The following is a 14,156-nucleotide window of genomic DNA, read 5'->3' as shown; positions in this document are numbered from 1 at the left end:
AAAATTCTCCTGGCAAAACTTAAATCAATAAATCATGGTTAAATTTTTGGGGTGTTACAGTCTGCACCGTAGCAACAGGTTCGGCCTGTGCCACTGCGGCCGTATCAACAGGCGGTGGAGGAGGCCGCGGTGGAGGCGGGCGCTGACCCCCTCCTCTCCCGCCTCGGAAAGTACGGTGAGCTCCCGGGTTATACCGGTCTATGGGGCCGGCCACCCCCTCGACAAAATTGCTGGGAGGACCTTGAAAACCACGTCCCGCTCCGCCGTCATTGTACCATCCAGAACCACGTCCACCGCATGACGAAGAGCCACGGTGTTACCCCTCGTCGTACGCATCGTATCCATCATCTCCCCACTGTCTATATCGGTTGTAACGAAAGCCGTCACCACTGTAGTTCCGTCCACCGCCGCCATAGCCATCACCCCCAGGGGCACCGCCCCGCCCGGCAACAGGGGCAACAGGGGCACCGCCCCACCCTGCGCCCTGGGCACCGTCCCGACCGGCGACTTGGGCGTCGCTCCGCCCGGCGGCAAAGTCGCCGCCCCGCCCGGCGGACTGGCCGGTCTGCGCCACCAGCTGTCTCACGACGACCCGGCCTGGGGCCGTGGGCACGTTGGCTCTGGCTGGAACAGGTGCTGGGGGCGCGCCCCCTTGCTTGGTTGGCGGCAGATGTCCACGCCCCGCCATGGCGTCACCCGGCGGCCTGGTTCTCCTAGCGGCGCGCCCGACACCGAGCGAAGGAAACCCTAGAGTGGTAGCACGGAGAACCCTAGCGGTCTGTGGCGGAGGCGGAACGATCGATAAGGCCAGACCATCGTCTCTCGATCGCGCAGGAATCACGTAGGAAGGCTCCGTTACGGGGATCGCATGCTGAACCACATACCAAGACATGTCCGATTCCGTACCGGCCCTATCAACCACAGGACCAACTTGGCCCAATAGCTGATTCAAACGTGTTTGCCTGGCCGGCTGGATCTCAACCGTCCCGACGGCAGCCGGCGCCGGTGGCTGCGCCGCCGCCCGGCCATTCATCTTCTTCTTTCTAGTAACTTTTGTCCAAGAATCCGGCATCCAGAAATCTGATAATGTAATTGGTGCAAGAAATACCTTGGGGATCGGACCTTTCCATGGCCGAATCGCGGATGGCGCCGTTCTCCGGTGAACTATCCGGCGAACCAACTCGATCTTGTCTTCAGATCGTAATCCTTGCCGTGCCGGATCGTCACTTGGAACCACGGCATCGACAATCATAGAAACTTCCTCCTCCGAATACCCCGGGTTGAAAGCCTCGCAGATCACATCTGAAGGTGTTGGTGAAGACTCCTCCGGCGAGCCGTCGGTGATCTCTCCGTCCTCGTCGTCAGTCTCCGCGAGAGACCAGAACCTGCCACCGACACGCCCACTAGGGCCGCCGGAGGCGGCCTCCCGTGACGCGCCAGTCACCGCGGGCGTCGCTCGCGTCGCCTGTGTCCCTCTCATGTTGCCTCTGTACTACAAAAAGACATGGCAAAATAACATGTTCAGATAAAGAGAGAGTTGCCATCTGCTTACAAGCACACTAGGGCAGTTGCCATGTACCCCTGCAAAACACATGGCAACTGACAGCTTTGGGTATTTGAAAACTTTAGGAGTTGCCACCTACTAACACTAGGCAGTTGCCATGTAGCACTATAAAAAGACATGGCAAAATAACATGTTCGGGTAAAGAGAGAGTTGCCATCTGCTTACAAGCACACTAGGACATTTGCCATATACCTCTACAAAACACATGGCAACTGACAACTTTGGGTGTTGGAGAGGAGACGGGCGTGTGGGCGAACTAATAAATGCCGACACATCAGCCCCTCTGTGTGCGTGAAAATTGACGTGTGAGCGAACTGCTAAACGCCCACACACCAGCCCCTCCGCGTGGTGAAACGGACGTGTGGGCGACTGGATGAATGCCCACATATCAGCCTAGTCCTACGTGGCATAATTTTTTTGGCAAAACATGCCAAGATTCGTGCAAACACAAACGGACGTTGATCCATGCGTGCGGGCGAGATGCAAACGCCCACACATGTGGGCGTTATCTTTTTCGTAAAATTAAATAAGTTAAGGTGAAATAAAAAGATACTATCTTATGCAATGGTACAAATTACATAGTACTTTTGGCAGAAAATTGGAGCTAACTATATACAAGCCGCCTGAAAATTTATTTTGGGTAAGTCAATTTTTTTAGCCAATAGATTAAGATTCAACCGTCATCCTTCTTTCTTTTTTTCTCCAGCTTTCTTCCTCTTCTAACCATCAGTCCCTCAGAAAATTGACTTACCCAAATTACAAATTCAGTCAATAACTTATATATACTTATTTGAGAAAAAATAACAGAACACCTAGTAGTAATAGCTATTGACCTACGTGTCCAATCATCAACAGGTAGAGTTACCATCACAAACCAGCAAAGTAATGTGTTTGGTATGACTCTGTGACAAGGAAACATACTTCTTTCCCCACAGAAAAGGAGAGAAAATGTACTTCTAGAGTTTATTAGGACACAAGCTTGGGTTAGCTTCTGGGTGGCATTACCAGTTTCTAAGACTTGTTTTGAAAGTTAGCAAAAGAGCTACTAAAATTTCATTAAGAGAAAGAAACAAATGGCTTAAAAACTGCTCGATTTATTGAGAAAAATCGGACACGAACTTAAGATCCCACGACTTCGACTTCGCCCCAACCTCATCAAAGTGCACTTTCCCGCCACATCGGCCATGTCTGCCACAAATTTGTTTAGCAACCTCGTCGACACCAGGGAGAAGATATATCTGATAAGTGCGCCGTTCTGTTCGCGAGAGGACGGTCGACAGGACTCGTCCGACACTTCCCACATGTCAAAAGGCTCCTCCCGAGTAATTCTCCCCGCAAAAAAGAATTTTTATTCGCTCGTTCGTCTCAACGATACATTGACGTAGGACTATCTCATCGGCACGAGTGAGTAGGAGTAAAACTGATCGCGGCGGCCGGAAATGATGGCGGCGTATTCGGTGGATGAGTGCATCCGCCGTACCTACACCCACCGTCTCTACACTACACCATGGGCGAGTGCGTGTTGGGTCCCTTCGGCATGAGACGGCAAGCAGCTGATTGATGGCCAGCTCGGCAGTGTTTTGCTTTTTGTCTTAAAGAGGGGACCCTAAGATCTCGGAGAAAAGTCTCGTATGGGCGGATTGTTTATGAGAGCCAATGGATCCCTAAACTTGTACTCTCATCACAAACACATTAAAAATATGTCTACATGCATTATTATTATTTTACTGCGTCTATATGCATTTGATTTATTTAGAAAAAAAAGAACATATTATGACCCAATTTGATTTAGAAAAAAATAGAACATATTATATTTGTGAACGGAGAGAGTATTATATAAGGCTAATTGTAGTGAGGAGTATTATATACTAGTATCATGCATATCAAACTAGTGTACCCGATTCGGCCGCTGGCTCGTCGGATTCAGCCGTTGGACCGGTCTCGCCGGGCGTGCGTCAGTTGGATCAAGGGGTGGGCTTGGCCGATGGCGAGTTTTCCGGGGCGTCCTGGAAGACCTTCAGCTCTGGAGGCGGAGATGTGGCGTCCGGGTGCGCGACCCCTGCCGTCGTCTCGCACAACTCCGTCCAGTCCAGCGGCCGCAGTGGCGCGGCGGATTCGTGCACGACATTCAGTTCTGGGTCGTGGTCCTGCCGTCGGCACGAGTCGGCGACGAGACGCCGGTCGCCGTCTCGAGCTGCGCCGTGCAGTCCCTACGTCACAGCGGCCCGGCTTCGGCTAACACCACCATCCACGTTGGCTGGAAGCGCAGGTACATACTAATTTTTCTATCGCCTAGGGCAAATGTGTATTTTCTTGATCGCATTCATACGAGCTGATGAGAGAAGTTTCATTAGTTTAGTCAAATTGGGGATAAAGACTGGGGCTCAAACATCACTGGCTGAAAAGTTCTTAGTTGTTTTCCTTAAGCCATACCCGGTCGTTCGTTTGCTGAAAATTATCATTGCCACTGCAGTAAAAATAATGGTTTAAGTTCCGTTGACAGAGAAGGATTAAACTGCTAGTACTGGGAACCAGTTGACTTGTATGGTTAAGTTACTTTGTCCAAAAATTTCATTCTCTTCAAGCCAAAGGATTTGGGGAGAAGTGGATTAATTGGATCAAGATGATTTATGGCACTGGCTATTCCTCTATCCTTCTGAATGGTGTCCCTGGCAAACAATTTTTATGCTTAAAAGGGGTCAGACAGGGAGATCCACTATCCCCTCTCATCTTTGTACTTGCAGCTGATATCCTGCAAAGCATGCTTAATGAAGCCATGAGAAATCACCTGATACAGCCACCATTGCAACATAACTCTGCTGCTGATTTCCCAATTGTACAGTATGCTGATGACACTGTACTTGTAGCTCAGGCTGATCTCAGGCAAGTACAACATATCAAGAATCTGCTTTTGCACTATGCTGAATTCTCTGGCCTGCAGATTAATTATGCCAAGTCCACTCTCATCTCAATCAACACTGCACATGAGAAAATGCTGGAACTGTCAGCTCTGCTTGGCTGTAAGATTGGCTGTTGGCCTCACACTTATCTGGGCCTCCCTTTGAGCTCTGCCAAACCCAAAGTTCAAGACTTCATGCCTATGTTGAAAAGAATTGAGAACAGATTGCTTAGTTGCTCAACTATGCTATCCACTGGAGATAAGCTTACACTTCTCAAATCAGTATTCACCAGCATGCCAACATTCTTCATGTGCACTCTCATGATCCCAAAGACTGTGCTTAAGCAAATCAACTCCTATCTGATGAATTGCTTCTGGAGAAAATATGGGACACAAGACAGAGGCATGGTTTTGATTGCTTGGGAAAAAGTCTGCCTTCCTAAATCCCATGGTGGCTTGGGTGTTCTAGATTTGCAGGCACATAATCAAGTCCTTCTCGTGAAATTTCTTCATAAATTCCTCAACAGAGAGGACATCCCTTGGGTCAATATTGTATGGGAAGCATATTACCAAGACAGTCTACCAGGAGATAGATTGATTGGGTCATTCTGGTGGAGAGCAATACTTAAACTTCTTCCTACCTTCAAGGCCCATACAAGGTGCAAAGCTGGCAGAGGAGACACTATACTTTTTTGGTCAGACAAGTGGTTAAACATGCCTCTGAACACCCAATTCCCTGAACTTCATTCTTTTGCTATCAATGCTTACATCACCTTGGCTCAGGCATAGCAGTATGACAACCTAAGCACCATTTTTCATAGACCTTTATCACTCCAGGCCTACAATCAGTTCAATGCTTTGCAGAACATTATGGCAACCAGGGCAGAAACAGCAAACAGAGACTCTTGGATCATGGCAGGAAACACTCATAAATTTTCAGCTATGACCATGTATAAAGCCATGGCTGGCCCTAGTTTTGCCCATGAGATCTTTCAGAAGGTTTGGAAACGGCATGTAGGCTCAGGCACAAAATTTTCTTTTGGCTTTTGCTGCATGACAGGCTGAGCACAAGGAATTTGATTCAGCGCAGAAGCATGCACTTAGAAGATTACAACTGTGCCCTTTGTGCAGATTCCACTGAGGAAACCAACACTCATCTTTTTTGGGATTGCCAATTTGCTGGCTACTGCTGGAATAGAGTTGTTCCTGCTAAGCATAGAGGTACTTCTACCTATAATGAGGTTCTTTTCACTCTCAGTACGCTGCCTAAGAATATTGCAATGGAAGTGGTGATTATGGGCTGTTGGAGCATCTGGATGATCAGAAATGATAAAATCTTCAGAAAGGCACCGATGAGTTATGGATCCTGGAAACATTATCTCCGAGAAGGCATGGAAATGACTAGACTTAGAGCAAAGCAAAAGAAGGCTGATTTGATTACCAGTTGGATAGAGCATAATCTCTAATTTCCACATGATAGTTATGTTTCCAAAAACTGGTGTGGGTTGATTTTCTGTTTGTTGGCTCCCTAGCCTTTTTGTAATTATACTTTTATTTTTATTTATATAGAAAATACCGTAGAACGATTGTTCTACAGTTTCGGCTAAAAAAAAATTCATTCTCGCCGCTGAACATCCGTTTGTATGTTGGCATTATTGAGTGTTCAAACAATGCAAGGGGAAAGGATATACTTAGTACAGTCCAATTTGTAGAAGTTTGGTCACTTTTTTTTGCATCAGTCTGAATGTGTGATATGGGGGAAAATATAGTCTGAATCAATCCTGGCGGAAAAAGGTCCTAGAAATCGTTTTTGTAATTATGAATCCGTGTTTGGTTGCAGGAGCACGCGTGCCCCGGCATTATGCATCCTGGTTATGCATCCCACAACCAAAAGTCGCACGGGCCTCCATCCTGCGTCAGTTCCAAAACTGAATGATGAACAAGAAAACACAACGCAACAGCAGAAAACGGCAACATCTGATGGATGGATGTTCAAAAAACAGACTTACTCCCTGGTTCGGGCACTTGTAAAAACGGACGGCCGGGTTCCAGTCTGTCCCGGAGACAAACCATCTAGTCCTCGTCCCGGCACACCTCGGGCACAGGATCAATGGCAGCGGGCACGGGGGTGTCCGGAGATGACGAGCGGAAGATGAGCTCTGGGACATCGCGGCACGGCGGCGGCGACGGAACGCGGCAACTCGAGGTGCTTGTGTGCGTGTTTGAAGGAGAACGTGCAAAACGATCAGTACTGTCCACGGCTGGTGCATGGGCCTTAAATACATGCAGCTGGTAAAGTGTTTCCGTTATACAGTGTTCGTCACAACGGTAATATTGCGTCCTTCATCTTGCGCCCGCACAGTGCTCTGCAGGTGTGCGTCAGTCGCCCTGTCACTGCACGGTACACCGAATACAGGAAATACGCAGCACATCGCTCGCTTTCGCCGCTCTATACGCCAAGTAGCACTTGCAGCTGGTCCAAATCGCAACGCAGTACCAGCCGTGGATGCGCTGCGTGCAGCGCTGCATTTCTCACTCAACTCTCTCTTTCTTCATTTAAATCTACGTCACATCATCAAAATTATTTACTACACATGCATGATACTCCCTCCGTTCCAAAATATAGTGCTTTCTCTATTCCCGTGCTTCAACTTTGACCATAAATTTAACCAACGAGACCGATTGCATCGGGAGAAAAAGTTATACCAGTGAATTCGTATTCAAAAGAAGTTTTCAATTATATAGTTTTTTCTTCCGCCGCAGTTGGTCTCGTTGGTTAAATTTATGGTCAAAGTTGAACCTCGAGAAGCGCGAGCGCACTATATTTTGGAATGGAAGGAGTACTAGCTATGATACTCCCACTACGATCACCCTAAGGGCAACTCCAACACGGTGCATAAAAAACGTCCCTAAATGTTTGTATCACACCTTTTGTCGTCCAACATCATGTATCAGGAGATCATCGATCAGTTAGGAGTCTGAAATCCCACAACCCAAAAGCAGACAAGTAGGAGGTTTGCGCGCGTCCGAACATCCGCCACATAGGCGCCTGACTGACGGAGTCACCCAAAACCATCATCATGATTCCGCTCTAGAAGTCTTGTTGTGCATTTACTGCAGCGTAGAGCGGACACGACTTGACGGCCGCCTACCTGCATTCCTGCCAGTCAAACCGACATGGTCGGACGGCTTTCTGAGCCGCTTCAATGTGAACACGACAATAAGAAGCCTACTCTGGCAGCTGCGGTATCATTGAAGTGGCGCCGCTCCACCTAGCCCGGCTATTTAAGCAGGCCGGCCTCGCCAGCAAACCCCATCTCCACTTCGCACACCGCCGCCTCTCCTCCACACACCCCAGAGATGGGCTAGTCCAGCAGTGGCTCCTATTGGTTCTCTGCGCGGGCAGGTGGACCCCCGGGGTCGTGGCATCGCCGCCCACAGTCTTCAGGCCCGTCAGCGCCCACGGTCAAGGAGGAGGTGGTGACCTCCGACAACGAGAGGAGCAGAAGTAGCCATCCCTCCTCACAGAGGTCGCGCAGACGAACGAGAAGTACGTGCAGAAGCTCGAGTTGCTGCTCCAGCAGTCGCTCTTCGACTATGCTCCTATGGCCCTCACCGCCGGGCGACTGGTGCGTCAAGGAGGGGTCGGTCTCTCCGCCTCCTTAATTACTCGGTCGCAGCGACGACACCACGTCCTCATACACTACGACGACGACCGACAAGGTGGCAGCCAAGGATGAGCGTCAGGAGCAACACAACATGGCGCGTTGTTTGTCCTTCACGGCGTCAAATGTGGCACCATAATGGGCACGCACCAACTCAGACCTCATGTTGCCATGCGCCTACGACCGGTCCATGACTATCACGCCGACGTCCGCCCGCAGCCAACACCATATTAACGATCAACTCTACAAGATCAGGTTGCCCGAGTCCGGGCGCTCTCCCCCTCGTGCCCTCACCGGCAAGGGCGCGGGAAAGAGTCCACGCTCGACCATCATCACCAGCCTGACATGGTCGGTCGTCTGCGCGAGGCGGAGCAGCTGCACAACAAGTGTGCACCGGTGACAAATCAGATGTCGCGACCGTTGGGAGGCCGTTCGTTGCTGGAAGGACGATGATGATGAACCGGACGCTGACGGAGGTATCAGGGGCCTCAGAGGCCATGACTAGTTTATATTAAGTTGAAATTTCATTTGGTTTAGTTAAACTTCCTCAAATTTTGTGATTTTGGTCGTAAATGTATCAAAATTTAACAAATAGCATCCGGTTTGCATGAATTTCTCTCATTTTTGTAAAAGATCCATTTGAAATGGAGTGGACATTATGTTCATTGGGTTGGATGGCCTCCCCCTATGACGCAGGAGCAGTCGGTTCCGCTAGTGCTGGTTTGGGCGGCTGATGAAAGAAAATGAGAGATTTAAAAGCATGACAACCTTCGGATGTCAATCCAATGGCTACGACTCGCAGAATTGTTTGTTGACTAAGTTGATAGGCTTCAACCTTTGGGTCCCAAATGGCCTCAAAATCTATGACAGGCATATAGCCCATTTGTTTTATTACTTTAGAATTTACAACCCATTTGTTGGGCAGGCCAACCTATAGAAAAGAATACTAGAAGTTCCTTTAAGGCTCAAATCCATCCCTCTTCTTGAAAGATTTACAGCTAGTATGGGCAGAGAACAAAAAGGTTGGTTTGGGAGTTCTTGTAAAAAAAACTAAAGATGGACCAGGCATTTTTCTAAAAAAAAAACTAGTTTGGGCATGTTCTAAGCAAGAAAAAAATTCCGGGTTGGGCAGGCCACAACCTAGTTGATAGCTGTGAGATCTAAAAAAATTGATGCCTCATCAGTCCAAGATATCAGTCTCAGAAATCTTCTAGGTCTCGTATGATTGTGTTCTAAACCCTAAACCTGGTAATCATGCCTCTAGCTAGAGACTAAAACCCATGGCTTATATACACACCGAGGGTACCTAGGTTACACATATGGTCGGTTGCCAATTAATTATGTCAGCTGGTGAGCCACCCTTGAAGTACACGGCAAGTCTTTGGAGGTTTCCATGTTGATTACACCGAGGTTCATAGCTTTCAGAGTCCTTCCTTGTGTAGATCGGTAGGCCGTAAGTTCGGCCCCTAGACTATGGGTCGTATAGGTTAGTACCCCTTAGTCCAGGACACCATCAATAGCCCCTGAACTGGTCTTCGAAGCCAAGGACGGTAGTTCCATCGTCGGACCATTGTATTCGGCATGATATTTTCGGCTTGAGTCATCGACTTGGCAGGCGAGTTCCTCCTTTACTAATTCAAGTTCGACTTTAGGATCTTCAAAACATCCTTGGTTTCCTCTACAAGAGTCCGAGCATCTACATACATCGAACCAGGTGGACTTCACTTCATGTAATTCGAAGACTTTCAGCATGGGTCCCACCATATGTGGCCCTTTGGTTATTATTTTAGGATTTTTCATGATCTTCATGCAATCTAGGGAACAAGCGCACTTATGGCTGGATGTCAAAGCATCTCCCCTCTCTTGGTTTAACGAGTATTTAATCAACTAAGGCCACAACAGAGACCGTACCCCAGCTTTTCCCCATATCGCCCCATCACGAAACTTTCTCCTCAAAGCTTAGCTTGAAAGCTCTGGCAATGGCAAGCAGTGCAAGTTCGTCGACGCGCCCCCACGGACCTCTCAAGGGTGACCGAGGAAGCTATTCAGTCAGCCATCTACAACTGAACCGACTCGTCACTCAAGGCTATCTGCCAGATTCAGATCTTACATCCAGTCGCCCTGGCTTGAGGCGAGCGCACACACATAATCACCCCATTCCCCATGGGGAGGAACAAGTTTTCTTTGGCCCCTTCCTATTGCGGGGTCTTGGATTCCTCATGCACCCATTCCTCTGGGATTTGCTAGAATTCTACAGGATCGAACTCCACCATCTAATCCCCAACTCAATCCTACACATTGCGGGATTCATCGCCCTCTGCGAGATGTACCTCGGATGCGAGGCGCACTTCGGGCTATGGAGGAAATAATTCCACTTGATGCCATGTTCCCAAGATGGGAAAACTTCATGAAGTGGGAAAAGTCGAGGTGTGTCGTATTGCGAGGACTAGCTATCTTCAAGGCACCCCTAAAGAGGACACCGAGACATGGGCCATCGAATGGTTTTATATGGTCGACGCCTCGCTTTATGACCCGGTCCATTCCGGGCTTTCGGGCTTCTCCTCTGCGCCTCCGAAGAAGCGCTTCAACTGGCGGCCGAGGAGTTCCTCACAAAAGGACGACACCGAGGTAGCTCGTCTAGCCGCCCAAGTGAGATGCTTGGCACACAATAGGCTGACCATCATTGATGTGACGGCGACCGCTATTTCCCAAGGAGTCCAACCTCCTCAACCACGCATACATCCCCTGTGGAGGTACAATGGGACAAACGATGCTGCCCGATCAAGCAACCATGGTTGCCATTATAGCCGGCATATACAAGGGGAGAAGGAGGATTTTTCCAAGCGGAAGTTTATAGACGGGTTCTCTTATTATCGACCCGTCAAAGCGGTGAGTCTTTTTCAGATTACCTCGTCTATCCGAGCAGTGTATTTATATTTCTAAATAGACGTTTAACATATCTGAATAGAGGTGGAAACACTGGGTTGAAACAGTAAGTTGCCCGGCTCCAGAGCTAGAAATGTACGCTCGTGATGACAACCCTGGTTTTCACGAAGATGCCGAGCTCTCCAGCATCTTCTAGGATGAGATCTTTTACCAAGAGAGCAATGATGGCTCTAAAGTGGCTATTCTTCCCGATGTACCGGGGGTCCTACCGTCCTCTACGGTAAGAGCTCTTGTAGCCTCTTCTCGAAACAAATCAACTGCCCGCATGGCCCCGAGCACTCTGACTTCTCTTCCCAAGGGCCGACGTTCTAAACGTCAATAACCTAGTCCGACCCCTCAAAGGAGCCAAACGGTGGGCTCCCGAGGCGCAGCTTCGCAACCAGCTGCCGAAGAGGCAACACGTGTCGCTCCTACCTCAGACAGGTAAGCTTCTTAATAGCAACTCAAACAATTGCCGCGCTGGGTGTTTTTAACAGCCGAGTTTCAACACTATATAGGCGACCCGTCCACACGCCACCATCCGAGGATGCAAGTGACATGAGTGCATCTGTGCCGACGACAGATGCCGCGCAAGCGCCTACTCCAGGTGTTATTCCTGAAGTGCCTCAACCGGAGACTTCGGGAGCTTATTCTGCCACCAACTCTAAAATTGACAGCGCCATGAATCATCGGCGGAGAAAAACTTCTCTAAGGAATCCTGTCGTCATCAGCCAAGAATTTAATGCCCTCAACTCAATGGATGCCTATCTTGGAGCTGCTCGAGTGAGTCTTGAAGACACTCTAGCCCAGAGCCTCTAGGTGAAATCTTTTGTCCAATTACTTTAATAGTAGCTCTCTTAATGATCCCAGTATCCCTCTAGATGAAAAATGTGCGTTCCTCTTGGTGAAAACATGCCATCCGATCTCAAACAAATAGAAATATTTTAGTATTTCTATGGACTTATGGATGTGAAAAAACACTATGCACGCCAGTATCACCCGAGACACTGGTCGGGTGTGCCATCAGACAAGTGGATCCATATTTTAATAAGAACCAAAAAATAAGCGCGAAGCCCAGTGGCCTCTGAGCCTTAAGTTGGAACGGATGAACAAATTAAGGATACGCTTATATTTTAACAATATGCTAGTTTATTGAGATAGACCCCATGGAACAAAATAAATAGCTATCTAAAGAGTTGAAGCTAACGAAGACAAAGCTTGACGCTACTCAATCAGAGTTGGCGGATGTCAAAAAAATTACCCGTTGTTAAGATACCAGTGATCCTCTCTTGATCTAGCTCTCTGAAGTAGTAGCTTAGGTACAAGAGATTACATGAATTGGAGAAGAATTCTTCGGTACAGGACGAACACAAGAACAGGGGAAAGGGGAAAAGAGAGTAGGTAGCCGCCGGTGCCGTTCGCCTTGATCCTCTGGATGACTCTGGTCCCGTTCCTCCTGGCTTAAGTAGTCGATCCCTCCACCTAGACAGAGTTGGCCCATTCCGGCCCATGATAGCGGGAGTTGGCGCGGCCCAGGCGCCTGGGGCGTGTGCTGGTACTGGTGGCTGGGTCCTCCTGGGTGTGGACGCTGGTTGGTGCCCCCGGTACATCAGGGAGGCTGACATCCCCTTCTTCTTGTGACACGGCTTGCCCCCAAGCCGTTGCTACCGGAAAGCGTGCCTGGAGTTCCAGACGATCCTCCCAGGAGTCGGCCAGAGCCTGGGGGTTTGAACACCTAATCAACACTTGCTCCCGTCTTGTGCCCTGTTGGTCACACCAATGTTTCTGGAGAACTTGCACCGGTACTGCAGGTATATCAGTGAGAGTGGGTAATTGGGAACTAGCATCCATACCTGGCAGAAGTGCACGCCGGAGCTGTGAAACGTGAAACACAGGATGTACACGAGCTCCCTCTGGCAACTGTATCCTGTAAGCTACCGGGTTGATCTGTTCGAGCACCTGGTATGGACCATAATATCTGAAAGCAAGTTTGTGATTGGCTCTGGTCACCACCGAAGTTTGTATGTACAGCTGAAGTTTGAGGAACACTTGCTCGCCCACTGTAAAAGCCCGAAAGGTTCTTTTCTTGTCTGCCTGTTGCTTCATGTATTGCCTGGCGCGGTTCAGATGCTGTTGCAACAGGTTTTGCACTGTGGCGCATTCGTCCAGCCACGAACGCAAAGAGGGCACAACACACATGTTGGTGGAAGTGACCCCCCAGTGACGAGGCTCATGTCCATACATTGCTTGGAAGGGAGACATACCTATTGCCGAATGCTCTCAAGAGTTGTACCAGAACTGCGCCAAGTGAATCCAGAAACTCCATCTCTTTGGGCATGCATGTGTGAAACAGCGAAGAAAGGTTTCCAGGCATTGATTTACTCGTTCGGTCTGTCGATCCGTCTGCGGGTGATTGGCTGAGCTCATCTTCAATGTTGTCCCAGCATACTTGAACAATTCTTGCCAAAAATGGCTTGTGAACACCGGATCACAGTCATATATGATAGCCCCGGGGAACCCATGGTTCTTGTATAATTGTGTCATATAGAGCAAGGTGCACTTGGAGGCCGTATATGGGTGAGCCAAGGGCAGAAACTGAGCAAATTTGGTGAATTTATCGACGATGACCCAAATGCAGTTATATTGCCCGGGTTGCGGCAATCCATCAATGAAGTCCAGAGATTAATTCCCACGACTCTGTTGGTACTTGTAAAGGTTCGAGTAATCCAGGATAGGCCACCCGCTCTGGTTTTGCTTGTTGGTAGACTTGGCAACAACATACATATTGCAAGATATGTGTCTTCATCTTAGGCCATGCAAAGAGTTTGCGTACTCTGCTGTAGGTGGCTGGAAACCCTTAGTGTCCGCCCATAGGGCTGTCATGAAAGGCTGATATAATCTGTTGCTGGAGTGCTGTGGTGCCGCCAAGCCAAATACGGTTGTGAAATCTGAGAATCCCTTGCACTACTATGAATCTGTTCTTAGGATCTGGTCGGATTGCCAACTGTTCCAACAAGCGCTGAGCATGAGGATTTGAGTTATAACTATGCAGAATATCCTGTAACCAAGTTGGTTGGCAGACAGACACGACCCAGACGTGTGC

The sequence above is a fragment of the Aegilops tauschii genome, chromosome 3, assembly GCF_002575655.3.
Source record: "Aegilops tauschii subsp. strangulata cultivar AL8/78 chromosome 3, Aet v6.0, whole genome shotgun sequence".
Lineage (NCBI taxonomy): Eukaryota > Viridiplantae > Streptophyta > Magnoliopsida > Poales > Poaceae > Aegilops > Aegilops tauschii.
Note: the sequence above shows the minus strand (reverse complement) of the source record.